The sequence below is a fragment of the Diplotaxodon limnothrissa genome, linkage group LG22, assembly GCF_057381915.1.
Source record: "Diplotaxodon limnothrissa isolate DT_005_m linkage group LG22, D_limnothrissa_male_GT1.1, whole genome shotgun sequence".
NCBI classification, from domain to species: domain Eukaryota; kingdom Metazoa; phylum Chordata; class Actinopteri; order Cichliformes; family Cichlidae; genus Diplotaxodon; species Diplotaxodon limnothrissa.
Window position 1 is genome coordinate 26,640,187 of NC_140616.1, and position 14,415 is coordinate 26,654,601.

Below are 14,415 nucleotides of genomic sequence, written 5' to 3' on the forward strand. Positions count from 1 at the left end.
AAGTACCTTTAAAAAAATAGAGTACAATGAAAAAAGGGATTTTTGATTTTTGAAAACGAAAGTACTAACAGGTGTCCTGCTGTGTTCTGTATTTGCTGGTACTAAAGAACATTTCCATCGTCTTGCCTTTTTTGGAAGAGTGGATTTAAAATTTTTGGTTTTTCCAGTTGATGTTGAAGTCTATTGATTTAAACCATTTGGCTGTAGATCTGAATGGAATCATGGAGAAAAAAATACTTTGGGTTAAAACTTCAGTCTTAGTTATTCACTCTAATAAGAAGATCAGAAGATTATTCCAGCATTTGATGTTCCTATTGATCTTATCTAAAAGTGGATTGACGTTTAAGTGAAGTCTGACAATTTGAAGGAAATATTTACATTGTGGGATCATCCCATAATGCCCTTTGATGAGGTTATACAGAGTTGTTATCCAATAAATAAAGGATTTTCCAAAGGCACATTTGTGAAGAAACATGAATAGGAAGGACCAGTTAACTTTAGTCAACTTTAGTTCATCTTAGCAACAGCAGAGGTGAGTGGAGCAAGCTATTAAATGGTTTAATACAGTATTCAAATCTCCTCAAATAATGATTTTTGAATTGGCAGTAACGTCATATATTTGAGCAAAAACTCTATGAAAGAAGCTGGGTCATTACTATTAAGAGAATATTGACCGACAATTGAATGTTTTTGCAAAAGCATAGATAGAAATTCCTTTTTTCTTTGAGACCAGGGTAACATTAGAAACTATAAGATGATTTACTTTAGATTTTTGAAGATGAGTTTCTTTTAGCAGGAGAATATCTGCCTTTAATTTTGTTATGTACTCTGGAATTTTTATTCTTTTTGCCTGTGAATGAATGCCATATGCATTCTATGAAACCAACCTTAAAGACAACATAAGAAATTTTTTTGTGTGAATATACAGCATGAGATCTGGATGTGTGTCTGTTTAACCTATAGTTTATGAATTTGAAAGTGTTTCTTGCATGTGGGGAGCTGCTATGCATCTATAGTGGCTGTCATGCGGGTGTACTGTGGTGAGACGTTGGGTTATAAATATAGGGTGCTGATGAGGCATATGAGCAACAAAACAATTAACCATAACAAAGAGATACAAGAAGAGAAAGCAGATGGAGACGGTATAGTGTTTGTTTTCTGAGGAAGTGATGTGTGAGTGTGAAGGAGTGAAAAGGAGAGATAAGAAATAAAGAAAAGAATAAGTTTGAGTTTCATGAACCTATTTTCTTTTACCCAGTGAGATCTTTTATTTATTTATTTTGTCTATTTATCCTTTCAGAGGAGCCATGCGGTAGTGGTGGGATCCCCTATGTAGAGTCATGTAAGCTCGACATAGCTGTCCATCAGTGCAGAGCTTATCCACGACGAGGAAGGAATGTTTATCCTTATGTCTGAGGGGATTGCATGAGGTTTTTAATCAGTGTTTCCAGATGATCTGTCATATTTTTGTGGATTTCTGAGAAAATTGAGTTATCTTGCATACTTCTTGTTTGTATGTCTAGGACAGTTTGTTTTTATTCTCAGTTTTTGAATTTCTATCTGCATCAATTTTGTTGACACTGAAGATCTATTTTCTGGTGTATGAATTCTAAACTTGATTTTAAGTGTTTTTATCTTCTGATAGATCATGCGCAGAAGATCCAGCTTGTTGAGGATGTAAGTCCTTGGTGTCAATTGGCGAATATTCTTCCTCTTTTTGTTGTTCTGCTTGGTTGTCTGGTTGTTCCTTCCATGATGCACTGATAAAAATATTGGTTTTCAAGTTCTCCAGAATACACTGTCACCCTTAAACACCTGTTTATTTTTTTATTTTTTTTGCTATCAGCTGTATGTTTAAATTTAAATAAACACTGAACCAAAAAAAGTAACTTGTTTAGTTTAGAATCTAATCTACCAACAATGGCTGCAATTTTCAATCTCAAATATACACAGGATGAATGGGGATGACAGATTTCCTTTTTTCAAATAGTTTAATTTAGTTTTTTCATATAGTTTGTCATCTAACATCACAGCTTATCTAGTACAAGCTGGAGAGATTAAGTCTCTCACCTGGACTGATCTTTAGGTGTTCTCACAGATCAGCTAGTGGAGGTTGCTGTACTTAGTAAGAATCCACACAGGCAAGGTGGGTTCTAACTAAAAACCCTCTTTGCTGTAAGGTGACAGTAACCACTGCATCACCATGCAGCCCAGCTTACTGTATACAATGAAATATTATTCTACGTTATACAGTAACCGAGTACAGCAGCGGTCCCCAACCTTTTTTGCGCCACGGACCGGTTTAAGCCCGACAATATTTTCACGGACCGGCCTTTAAGGTGTCGCGGATAAATACAACAAAATAAAACTAGTACCGGTACCGAAAAAAAGAAGATTTATTCATAACACACGTGAAAAGACCCAGGAAAACCAAGTTAACGATAAAAACGATAACAAAATAACGCTGAAAACCGATAAAAACCCTGAAAACCATACATTTCACACCTGAGCCTCAACTCTCGCGGCCCGGTACCAAACGACTCACGGACCGGTACCGGTCCGAGGCCCGGGGGTTGGGGACCGCTGGAGTACAGCATAAAAACCTAATGTTGTGTAGTGTACAAAAGTGAAAAATACAGTACATTTGTTCTTTTTTGTTAATTTTTGTGTTCTTCTTTTTGCCACCCAACATCATTGCCATAGTGTAGCATCTAGTTATTATGGCACATTATATATTTACACAATGATTAAGCATAGTTATACATTACAGTATTTGAAACTATCAATGTATACAAATAATTATACACATTATATTAAGATACATATTATACAGCAAATAGGGATGTTCGCAACTAGTTGATTAGACAAGTGATTGCCACTATTGTCACTAATTGTTATCAGATGTACTAGTTGCTTAATTGCTTTACATTTCAATTGATGCTCACTGCCATTAGATTGTTCTGTCCTAAATGTTATGCAGCCATCTGCCACTAGATGAAACTTCATTGTTGAGAAATGCCTTAAATCTGTTAATCAAGGCCTGATCTTTTTGTTAAGTCTATTATTGTTAGTTCTTTTAAAGAATGAGTTTACTGATACAAGCTGAAGGGTTGATGGGCTCTCCCTTAGTGATATGGTGAGGCCTGGGCTTCCCTGCCCCTGCGACCCAACACTCAGATAAGCAGAAGATGGATAGATGCTTTGTTTTGTTTTTTTAGATTTAAAATTTATGATGTTGTTTGTCATGAATTTTCAAACATTGTGCATGCGCCACACTTTTCAGTTACACACCATTCATTTTTCCGATGGTAATTTGTCTGATTTTAGTAATAGATTTTAATAACATCTTTTGAAATATTATGTTTTTATATCACATTTAACATTGGTTTTCTTCTTTGTTGTGTGTTTGAAGTGATATTACACAAGTGGCATGATTCATGTGTTCATGCGGTTTTGTGTTCATGTGGATTCAATGTGTTTATATGGTTTTAAATGCCTTTGTTTGTTCATTAAGTGGTTTTTAAATTAAACTTAATTATTCTGAGTGTTTCTTAGTGTTAGACTAGTTGGTTAGTCTAATTTGTTTTCCTCGTTTAGTTCACTAAAAATTTGTCACCAGGAACATCCCAAATAGTAGAGAAATACAAGAGATAACTACATTTTATTATGTGCACTGTATGTATACTATACATATATATTTATATATATACTATATAGTACAGCTTAGTAATATGTTACAGTTTTTCAATACAGTGCTAGAATGCCCGCAGAATTGGTCAGTGTGTGGTTTAAAGTGAGTAAGTGGTTGCTCTTTGCATTCCACTCAGCCACTGTTGACCTGCACTCTTTGCCCCGTCTCTGTGACTGATCAGCCATTTATCAGCTCTAGATCTTGTGACTGGAGGCTGCTGTCACTGCCTTCTTCACTCTGAGTTGCTTGGAGACTGTTGCTCCCCAATCCACTTCAGGTACAAGGACAAAGGGGATGATGCACTAATCCACTGTGGAATACTGGCACAGAACATTGTTGTTGTTTTTTTACCTTTTCCTTTTTTGTGGAATGCCTGGATAATGTAACAGAGGAAAGGGGTAGTGTGGCGAGCAACAAAAAGGACTGTTTATATCAATATAGCAACATATGATATGGAAATAATTAAGAGTCACAGTTGTGTAGACTGTTAGTCAGTCTGTATGGTGTCAGTGTTTTGTTTTGTTTTTCTAATGCAAGGGGATTAAGGAAAGCTTGATAGTCTTTATTTAATACATTTTTATGAGTTTTAGTCAATCATGATCATGATCATTACATTAAATGTTGTAGAATTTTCAGGCCAACTTATTAAAAGATTAGTGTATGTAAGTGTATATTTTTTAACCGTTGTATGTCATGTTCTGTGGGCTTTGTTGTTATTTCGGAGAGTTATTATTTTAGTATATTTATAATTTACAGTCCTGTATCAAACTATTCTTGTATTTTAGTTTTTTTAATTACTTGGGTAATTTAAGAGTCTAAGCGTAAACACTAAGAGTTTAATTCTCTTAGTGTTTACTGACTTCTGTTATAGATATTTGATTCCTTGTGCTTTAGTTATTGTAGCCTCCCCTTCCTGTTTAGTCTTTGTTTTTGTAATGTGATTTCCCTTATAGTTACCTTCTGTTGTATTTTGTTATTCCTTGTTAATCCTTGTTAGTTCTCTGTCTGTTGTGCCTTGTCATTAATTTTATATCCTTTGGTATTATCCTAATTAAGTTTAGCTGTGCCCCGGTAAACTTGTGTTTCCACTCTCTCTGATTATCCCCCGTATTTTGGACTTAGTTATTATTGTCTAATTGGACTTTGCTTTATAGAGTTTGTTTTTTGTTTCTCAAGTTAAACTCAGTAGTCTGTCTTTGAGTCGCTTTCATGCAAAAATTTTAATGGCATGTATACTTTTGATCATGTATGGATTAGAGAAAATCCAAAATAAAACAAAACTTGTGCACCCAGTTGTTGAATTTGCAGTGCAATCATTCCACCCTGGAAAAGGAACAGTCCAAAGAAGTTATTAAAAATTCATGCCTGTGCTGAGTGTATGAATGTACTTCTGATCACAACTATAGCACACGCCTGTCAGTTTAGAACTATTCTGATTCACTAGCCTGAACATAGTGATGAGAACAAAACTGGCCAGTCCACACATTTCATGAATCTGATGCTTATTTTGAATGAGCCTTTATTGTGTGCATAAGTTAAAGTAATTTCTGCACACATATGGCACATCTTCTACATCAGCTTCCATTTTTAGTTTACTGAGAATATAATTTTACCGCCAAATGCTGCTGTTTTGATTTATTAGAGGGTTTACCCATCTTTTATCAGGTGAACAGTTAAATTCAACCAATCAGTATCTACCTAAATATCAACCACTGCCTCTGGGAACAAGCCACTAAACAGCCCTCTAAGTTTTTTCTGGCTCTACAAACCTGACAGAGACAGATATGCTTGTTTCTATCTCCCTTTGATTTCTCTGTTCATTTCTCTTCCCATTTGTCTGCCTTGTCAATTTCAGCCTCCCCAGGCAGTATGTGCGCATGTAGGCAGGCTCATTGTTTCACTGAAACAACTATTTCCTCCTCATTTTTAGCCTCTGAATACATGAACCAAGCTCCATTTGACACTGACACACACACACACACACACACACACACACACACACACACACACACACACACACACACACACACAGGCATAGAGATAGATAGAGATGATAGACTGATAGAGATGGGAAGGGGAGAGGTAAGACAGATATGACTTGAGGCCATGTTTCCAATCTAATTCTCTGTTTGTCTTACAGGATCTCTGCTCTTAAAGGGCTTGACATCAAATTCAATAACAAGATCTCAGCCTGGCATACCATGCAGCTCAGTGGCTTTCAGTCACTGTTCTTTTAGTCTCTTTGCTTCATCCCACCTGTCTGCGCAAGCTGCTACAGCTCAATACTCCATGGATTTTTAAGGTTACAGTCATGAAGGTCCAGCTGTGATCTGAGTATATTCCAACAAAAAGTTAACCATTAAAACTGTCTTGTTATAAAAGCATGTGCTACAGAACTTTTGACACTTTGCTTCAACAGAAATTTGATACTTGACTTTTTTTTTTCTCAAGAGAACGTCTATTAATTATTGATGATTTCGTCTACACTTATGAAGAAACTTCTTTTTCTACATTTGCTGATATGAACAACCCTCATATTCAATGTCCTTCTGTGCTCACCTTTCCCATGGTTTCATTTCAAAATATTAAAGAGCTGGGGTTGTGGGAATGCAGGAAAGGTATAGGACAAAAGGAAACTGGCAAAGCTGAGTAAACCCTCACTAGGTTCTAGATAAAGTGTACACTCACAAACCTGTCAAACCTGCATTTGAAACATTGCTTACCTTTTTTTTTTTTTTTTTTTTGCCTGTCCCGTTTGGCTCTTTTGCCATCAGAATTGTTGTCTAAAGGCAAAGAAAGATGCCCAACGGATTTACTTTACCAAACTGACCATCCCAGCCTTGCCATAATGGTCCATTTGATTCACCTTTTATTGTTTATTTTATTTTCACTTACTGAATACGGGACAGACTTGACTGGGGGAAAGAAGGGGAGAAAGAAAGAGGGAAAGAGAAACAGCTGAGAAGAGGGACGGGGGAGAAGGGCAAAAAACAAAAACCAACAGAATGGGCAGAAAAAAAAAAGAAAAAAAAGCATATATCAATCACCTGGATCACCTGCTGAGAAAGAAAGAAAACAAGCAGAAGAGAACAAGAGTAATAGAATAAACAACATCACAATGATATATGGGAATATGACAGTAAATACTAAATATTAAACATTATTGTGCAGCACATAAGATCAACAGAACACAGTGTGCTTTGAGGTAGGAGCCAAAAAGGGTGTAGTTTGTGGGTGTGATCACCTGTGTGTACACCTGTGAGCATGGACGCGCTTGTTTTTTTTAAAAAGGTTCCTTCATGTAATGATCTGCTAGAGGGTGTGGGGGGGGGGGGGGGGGGGGGGGGGGGGGGGGGGGCCACAGCCCCGTCCTCCAGGGCATGAAGCAGGTATGGAGGAGATCAAAACTCCAGACATCCAGAGGCCCCCAGAACACAAGAGACCAAGGAAGACCAACAGAGGGGCAGCCGCGCCACTGTCCCAGAAAGAGCTGAGGAGAGTCCCAGATGAGGGCTCACTCAGCAGCCGCGGAGTAGAAGACAGGGGGAGTTGCAGTGACGCGCCCGTGAGCTCCGCCGGCAGCCAGCTGTGCCTGAGTGACCGAGCCCCAGGCCGAGAGGCCGGGGGCACCCCACCTCCGAAGTGGCCCGAGCGAGCCCCAGGCTCCAGGCCCCGATAAGCGGCCTCCAAGGAGTGAGCCGGTGTGTACCCGGACGCCCACCCCCGGACACAAAAAACCACCAACGCACCGATGTCTGAGGGAGTCCGCCACTGGCAGGGAAGTGGTGGTGGGTGGAGATAGGCCTCCAAACCTTGGAGGGCCTGAGATGTCCCCAGAGAGGTGGCGTCTGACACCCAACCTGACATATAGACACAGACATACAGGCACACACAGATACAAACATCCATTCCCACCCTCATGCTCTCATATGCACTTACTCCACACTCAACCAACGTGGAGACAGACATAAAGAGACGCTGTACACACGATCACACTCCCCAAGCGTACTCTACGAACCGGGTCTAGGTACCCTTGCCCCTGGAGGGGGGAACTGCACCCAGACCCAGGTGGTGTTACCCTTTTCCCTGCGGTGGGGAGAGGCAGACTGCCCTGACTCCGTAGCAGCAGGGAGGCCCCACACTCCAGACCGCAGTCGGACGGCCAACTCCTCCTAGTCCCCCCGCTCCAGCAGGCCGCAGAGAATGGGGGTGAGAGAAGACTCCAAACCTCCCTCCACCCGGTCATTGTAGTGTTGATGCATGTGTGTTCTAAGGTGCATTTAAAACCCAGGAGGGCATGGAGCTACCTGCCAGAGAGCAGCAGGTAAGCGCATGGTCCCTCCTGCTAGCCCTCAGTGTCTACGTGTATTTAAAATTGAGAGGTGGGCAATGACGCCAGGGGTGAGGTGTACACCCTGATGGTAATTTGGATTCCGTGTATCGTGCCCACCCCCAAGATCCTATATGTATGTGTAATGAGAGTGTGAGTAATGTGAATGTCTAAGTTGTGGGATAAAATTGAGGCAGAGGCAGCCAGAAGGGGACAGAGGGGGGGGGGGGGGGGGGGGGGGGGGTAGCCTCCTCTGCACCCTGGTGACATACCCCTACTCCAAGGCCCTGCATGTGTGGGTGGTTGTGGTGGAGCGGGAAGAGGGAGGCAGCTGGAGATGGGGAGGGAAGGAAGGGAGGGGCAAGTGACCCCTCCCTGGGGCCAGCTCCCCCGCTGACCCCAGTAGGCACCCCCATACTCCGCGACCCGCCAGGGAAAGGGGGCCCAGGCCCATCCAGACCGGGGCCCAGTGCAGCAGCGCCTCCCGGCCCCACAGAGCCCGGGACAGTCCACCCAACCCCACCACAGAGAAAACTGCACCCACCCCACCATCCACTCATCTTCCAGACTACATAAGACAATAGACGCCCAGGCTGAGATCTTCCTCCACCTCTCCTGTATTCCCCCCTCCTGCAGAGAGAGTTCCTGAGGAGAGGAAAGCTCCTGCAAGATGTAACAACCTCCCCCACCAGTTGAAGAGCCCCCCAGGTGGCTCGATGCACCGGCGGCACCCTGCTCCAGGGCTGGGCCCCCATGCACCCACCCGCCCACAACCCCGGCAACACACCAACCAGGACCCAAGCCCCCGAGGCCTGGCCCGGGTCCCAGCCCAGAGACGGAGTGCCCCCAGAACCTCACGCCCATCCCGGACCCACCCAGGCAGCCAGGCTACCAGGTCAGTAACCCACGTCCATCAGCACAGACCCTCCCCTAGCCCCGCTGCACACAGCCGCGAGGAAACAGTCACCTGAGAGCCAACAGAGCCCCTAACCGGACATGACCGCTACCCCGGGTTGAGCCCCCCAAGGAAGATGCCTCCGGGGAACCCCCCGACGCCCTAAGCCTGTCCCTACCCCCACACCAATCACAACAGTGAAGGCGGGACCAAACTATGACCCCCCACCCCCACTAGGTGATGGAGCTGATCAAAGGAACCCAGAGCAATTGATCTGATGTGGTGGCAGAGGCTGTATCAAGACTAATGTAATCTAATAGATAATTTCTATATTGGTTAGAATTAAGATTATTTTTATTTTTCCTGCTCATGAGGACTGTTTTCTTGGCTATGCATAGGGCAGTGAAAACCATATGGGCTATATTCTTTTCTGAAGTAACATTATCTAAGCTGCCCAACAAACACACTAAGGGGGAAGTTGGAATGTTACATTTCAGACACTTCGATAAGTCTTCACATATCTCGCACCAAAACTTCTGAAGAACCAAAGAGCGTGGATATAATTGTCCGGTGAATTGGTTTGGCAGTGTGAGCAGTTGTTGGTAGACGTAAAGCCCATCTTGAACATCCGATGACCTGTATAGTGCACTCTATGTAATATTTTGTATTGAATTAATTGAAGACTGGGATTTCTGATTAGATGAAAGGTTTTTAAGCAAATCTGAGACCAGAAGTTTAGGTCTAAGTTAACTGATAAATCCGCTTCCCATTTTGCAATAGGAAGTGATATTGATTCATCTGTTTTAGAAAGCATTCTGTATATTTTGGATAGTAATTTGGGGGTTTTAAGAGTGAGACATTGAACCACACTTGGTGGTGTTTGTAGTTCAACTTGACCCGGTTTAAATTTCTTTTTTACTATGGATTTAATTTGTTGATATTCTAAAAATCTTTTCTTGTTGATCCCATATTGTGTAACTAGTCCATCAAATGAAATAAATTCTGTTCCTTCTAGTATATGTTCTAAATATTTGATTCCTTTACCACTCCAATCTGAAAAGTTTATCATATTATTGTTTTGTAATATGTCAGGGTTGTTCCAGATAGGTGTACGTTTGCATGGGATTAATGAAGACGCCGTCAATTTTAGAAACTCCCACCATGCTGTCATGGTTTTAAAGCATTCATGTCGTTGGATGTTTGAGCTGATAAATGGTAGGTCTGAGATCTCTAGATTATTGCAAAGTGCTTGTTCTACATCTAGCCAAGGTTCATCTAAGAGGGTATGTTTTAGCCATCCTGAGATAAACTGAAGCCTGTTGGCTACGAAGTAGTGCTGAAAGTTAGGCAGTTCTAGTCCTCCTTTATCCTTGGTCTTTTGTAGTGTTTTTAAGCTTATATGTGGGAGTTTATTTTTCCAAAGGAATTTGGACATACATGAATCTAGAGACCTGAACCAATCTTGTGGCGGTTTAGTTGGGATCATTGAGAATAAATAGTTTCTTTTTGGTAAGACCATCATTTTTATAGCGGCAACCCTTCCTATGAGTGATATGGGTAGACATTTCCATCTAGCCAGATCATCTTCTACCTTCTTTAAAAGTGGGATATGGTTTAATTTAGTTAGATCTGCAAGCTTGGGAGAAACATTAATACCTAAATATTTTATATTTCCCGATTGCAGTGGTGTAGAAGAGGAATTATGGAGGGAGCAATTAATCAGAAGGACTGTAGATTTTGACCAGTTAATTGAGTAATCTGATATTCTTCCAAAAGAGTTTATCAATTCAATCACCTCAGAGATATTGGTTTGTGAATTTTGGAGAAAGAGTAACACATCATCCGCATAAAGGCTGATTTTATGTTCCACGTTCTTGCATTTTATGCCCTTAATTACTGAATTCTGTCTAATTGCTGCTGCTAGTGGCTCAATAAAAATTGCAAACAGTGAAGGGGAGAGTGGGCATCCCTGCCTGGTGCCCCTCAAGAGACAGAAGCTGGAGGATGTCTGGTCATTTTTTCTGACACAAGCTGTTGGGGAATTATATACTATTTTAACCAGTTTATGAAAGAGGATCCAAAACCAAATTTGTGTAAAGTTGCAAATAGAAATTTCCAGTTAACTCTGTCAAATGCTTTTTCTGCGTCTAAAGAGAATATTGTAGTTTCTAGGTTTTTACTGTATGAGTAGTCTATCAAATTAATTAATCTATGTGTATTTGTTGATGAGTGCCTACCTTTTATGAAACCAGTTTGGTCAGGATGAATAAAGAGGGGGGTTATTTTCTCCAGTCTCTTTGAGAGAGCAGATTATTTTAAGGTCTACATTTATAAGGGATATTGGACGATAGCTTGAGGGATATACAGGGTCTTTGCCTGATTTTAGCAGGAGATTAATGTTTGCAGATTTCATATTTGATGGAAGTCTGCTCTTTTCTTTAATTTCCAACAACGTTCTGTAGAAAACTGGTGCTAGAATCGACCAGAATTCTTTGTAGAATTCTGCAGGAAAGCCATCTGGACCTGGAGCCTTATTATTGTGCATACTTATCAGGGCTTCCTGGAGTTCACCTGGTGTCAGTGGTGAATCCAGTGCCATTGCTTGAGTGTCTAATAATTTTGGAAGAGTTATGTTGTCCAAAAACTAATCAATTTCTTCTTTAGATGGGTTTATTTGTGGTGAATACAATCTTTTATAGAAATCCCTGAAAATGTTGTTTATTTGTATCGGTTCATATATTGTGTTCCCAGATGAATCTTGAACAGCACATATAGTTGTTTTTTCTTTATTTATTTTTAGCTGGTTTGCTAGAAATTGACCGGATTTATTACCATGTTCATAATTTTGTAAGCGTAGTCTTTGTACTAAGAATTTTGTTTTTGTTTTTTATCAATTATCTCATTTAATTCTAGTTTTGTTTTGCGTATTTTGTTCAATGTTTCCTGATCTTGGTCGCACGCGTAGGCTTCTTCTAGTGATTTGATGTTTTTTTCTAATTCCTGAATATTTTTGTTTACTTTTTTCTTTTTATGTGATGAGAAAGAAATTATTTTACCTCTCATCACAGCTTTCCCTGCTTCCCATAGAACAGAAGCTGATGTTTCGGGAGTGTCATTATAGTCCAAATATGAAGTCCAAATTGAGCCTATCCATGTCTTCATTTAGTCCAAGGTTGAGGTTGCCTCCAAGAACAAGTGTGCCATCTAAGTGTTCAGAGAGTGCACTGAAAAAACCGTGAAAGAATGAGGGATCATCAACATTTGGACCATATACACTTGCAATACATAGCTTTTTATCAAGTATAGATAGTTTAATGATTAAGATTAACATTGCTTACCTTAGCAGTATAGTATTGCAACATGGGATTTGGGTTTTCTAACTAAAAAAGGAAAATAGGAACCTTTTAGCTGCCTCTTTTGTGCCATTTTTTAAAATTAATCAATTCATTTTTTATGATACCTACCTCTGGGGGAGTATAGCTACATTATACTCCCCAGATTTCTCGTAACCCTCAGAAAGCAATTCTTAGCTTCTGATAGTTCTTCACTTATCCAGTGAGCTCCTGTTGACATCTCACTGAACACTGAACTTTTCTTCCAAAAATTACAAGTTATAATGGTTTGAATAGTTTTTTTGTTTTGCTTCCTATAAACTAACCTCTTAAAACCTAGCCTGCCTGCTTCTTAATATCCCCTAAGCTTCTGCAGTAACATGACACACCATTTATTCTAGAAAAGTGAAGTTATCATGTCATACCCTACAAAGTCACAGTACTCAAATTAAGTCATTGCCATTTGAACAAGTTTATTGACTAAACCATAATGGAAGGGTTTGTTTTCTTGCCAGCCAATTGAATCTGGCTGGAAACAGACAGAAGGGATAGAGCAGATGCTGCTGAATAAAAGCCCTGTCAAAAACAGAAGTTTCAGACAGTCTCTCCTTTCTTATGTAGTCTCTGTGTTTCTTTGAGAGCCCTTCAGCCACACACAGTCTCTTCCACATCATCTGTTGGTAGCAGGCGCCAGGTCAGGCAGCAGGTGGTCTTTAGTGATCAACCTCAACTCCTCTGACTGCAAGAGTTGGCTTGACCCAAATTTTAAAAATCGGTTTATTGCAGTTAGCCTTTTTTCCTGTACTGCCACTGTAACAATAGTTAATCTAATTTGACAGCAGAAAGTCAATTGTCTTCAGTTAAACCAGCAAGAATGTTGTTAGTCATTAGAAACTAAAGCTGAGATTTTGCACTGAGATCTGAGTTTCATCACTCACAAAATATTCTGGGGTTTGTTTTTTTTTTTTGGTCCTATTGTGTGATTGGGCATTCAACTCAATTTCAACTGCAGATCGATTTCCTTTAAATGATCTTTTTGGAACAAAGAACCTATGGGAGAAGCTCGAAATTTTAAATGACAAGATCTGCTGCATCGATGAAACAGCATTTATGGTCATAATCAGAGATGGGCAGTAATGCGTTACTTGTAACACGTTACTGTAATATGATTACTTTTTTAAGTAACGAGTAAAGTAAGGGATTACTTTTGGCAAAAACGGTAATTAGATTGCCGTTACTTTCCCATAGGAACGCTGCGTTACTGCGTTACTAAAACCGTGATTTTTTTTTTTTTGCGAGAATGTCTCATGACAGTGACGTAAGCGAGTGCGACGTTCGTGACGACAGCTGTGTGCAGATCAAAAATGGATCATATATCGAGTGCGGGAGAGAGTATAAGCGTGCAGCGTTTAAAGCGTGGAAGTACTGACCTTATTTTGAATTTGATTCCATAAAGAGATACAAAAACATTAGTGTCCATTGTGCGTGGGAAGAAAACTTCTTTTTACACTGAAAAAAAACCCCTAAACAATGTAATGGGAAACTCACAGAGAAACTCGCGGATCCTTCCACTGACCGCTGCGGCACACCTGCACCAGGCAAACCTCCGCCTACCCCACTCCTGCTTTACAGGTGAAACTAGAGCAAAAGGACCGCTGAGTCTTTGACTTAATTTATTTTCTGCTGTGTTTCACTTGCATCTATTTGAAAGAGTGAGTGTAAACACAAAAAATATTTTATTTTATGTGCTGGAATGTGCAGAAAATAGCTTTAAATGTTAAACTAATTTCTTCAAGTCAGAGAATGGTGCATATAATTTAATTTTTACTTGATGCATAAAGTTAAAAGATTAAAACTGATAAAACAAGTTTAAAAAAGAGACTTTTCCATTTGATTACATTTTGTATGATGGATTATGCAGAAAAAGTAGAATTGGGCTGAAAGATCTATCGCTTTATCACCTATTCAGGTTGTAAAACGTGCTTTTAAAAAGTAACTAAGTAACTAAGTAATTAATTACTTTTGAAAATAAGTAATCAGTAAACTAACGGGATTACTTTTTTGGGGAAGTAATCAGTAATTAGTTACTGATTACTTTTTTCAAGTAACTTGACCAACACTGGTCATAATATACATCTATAGTCATAACCTTAAATCTATTGCCTAA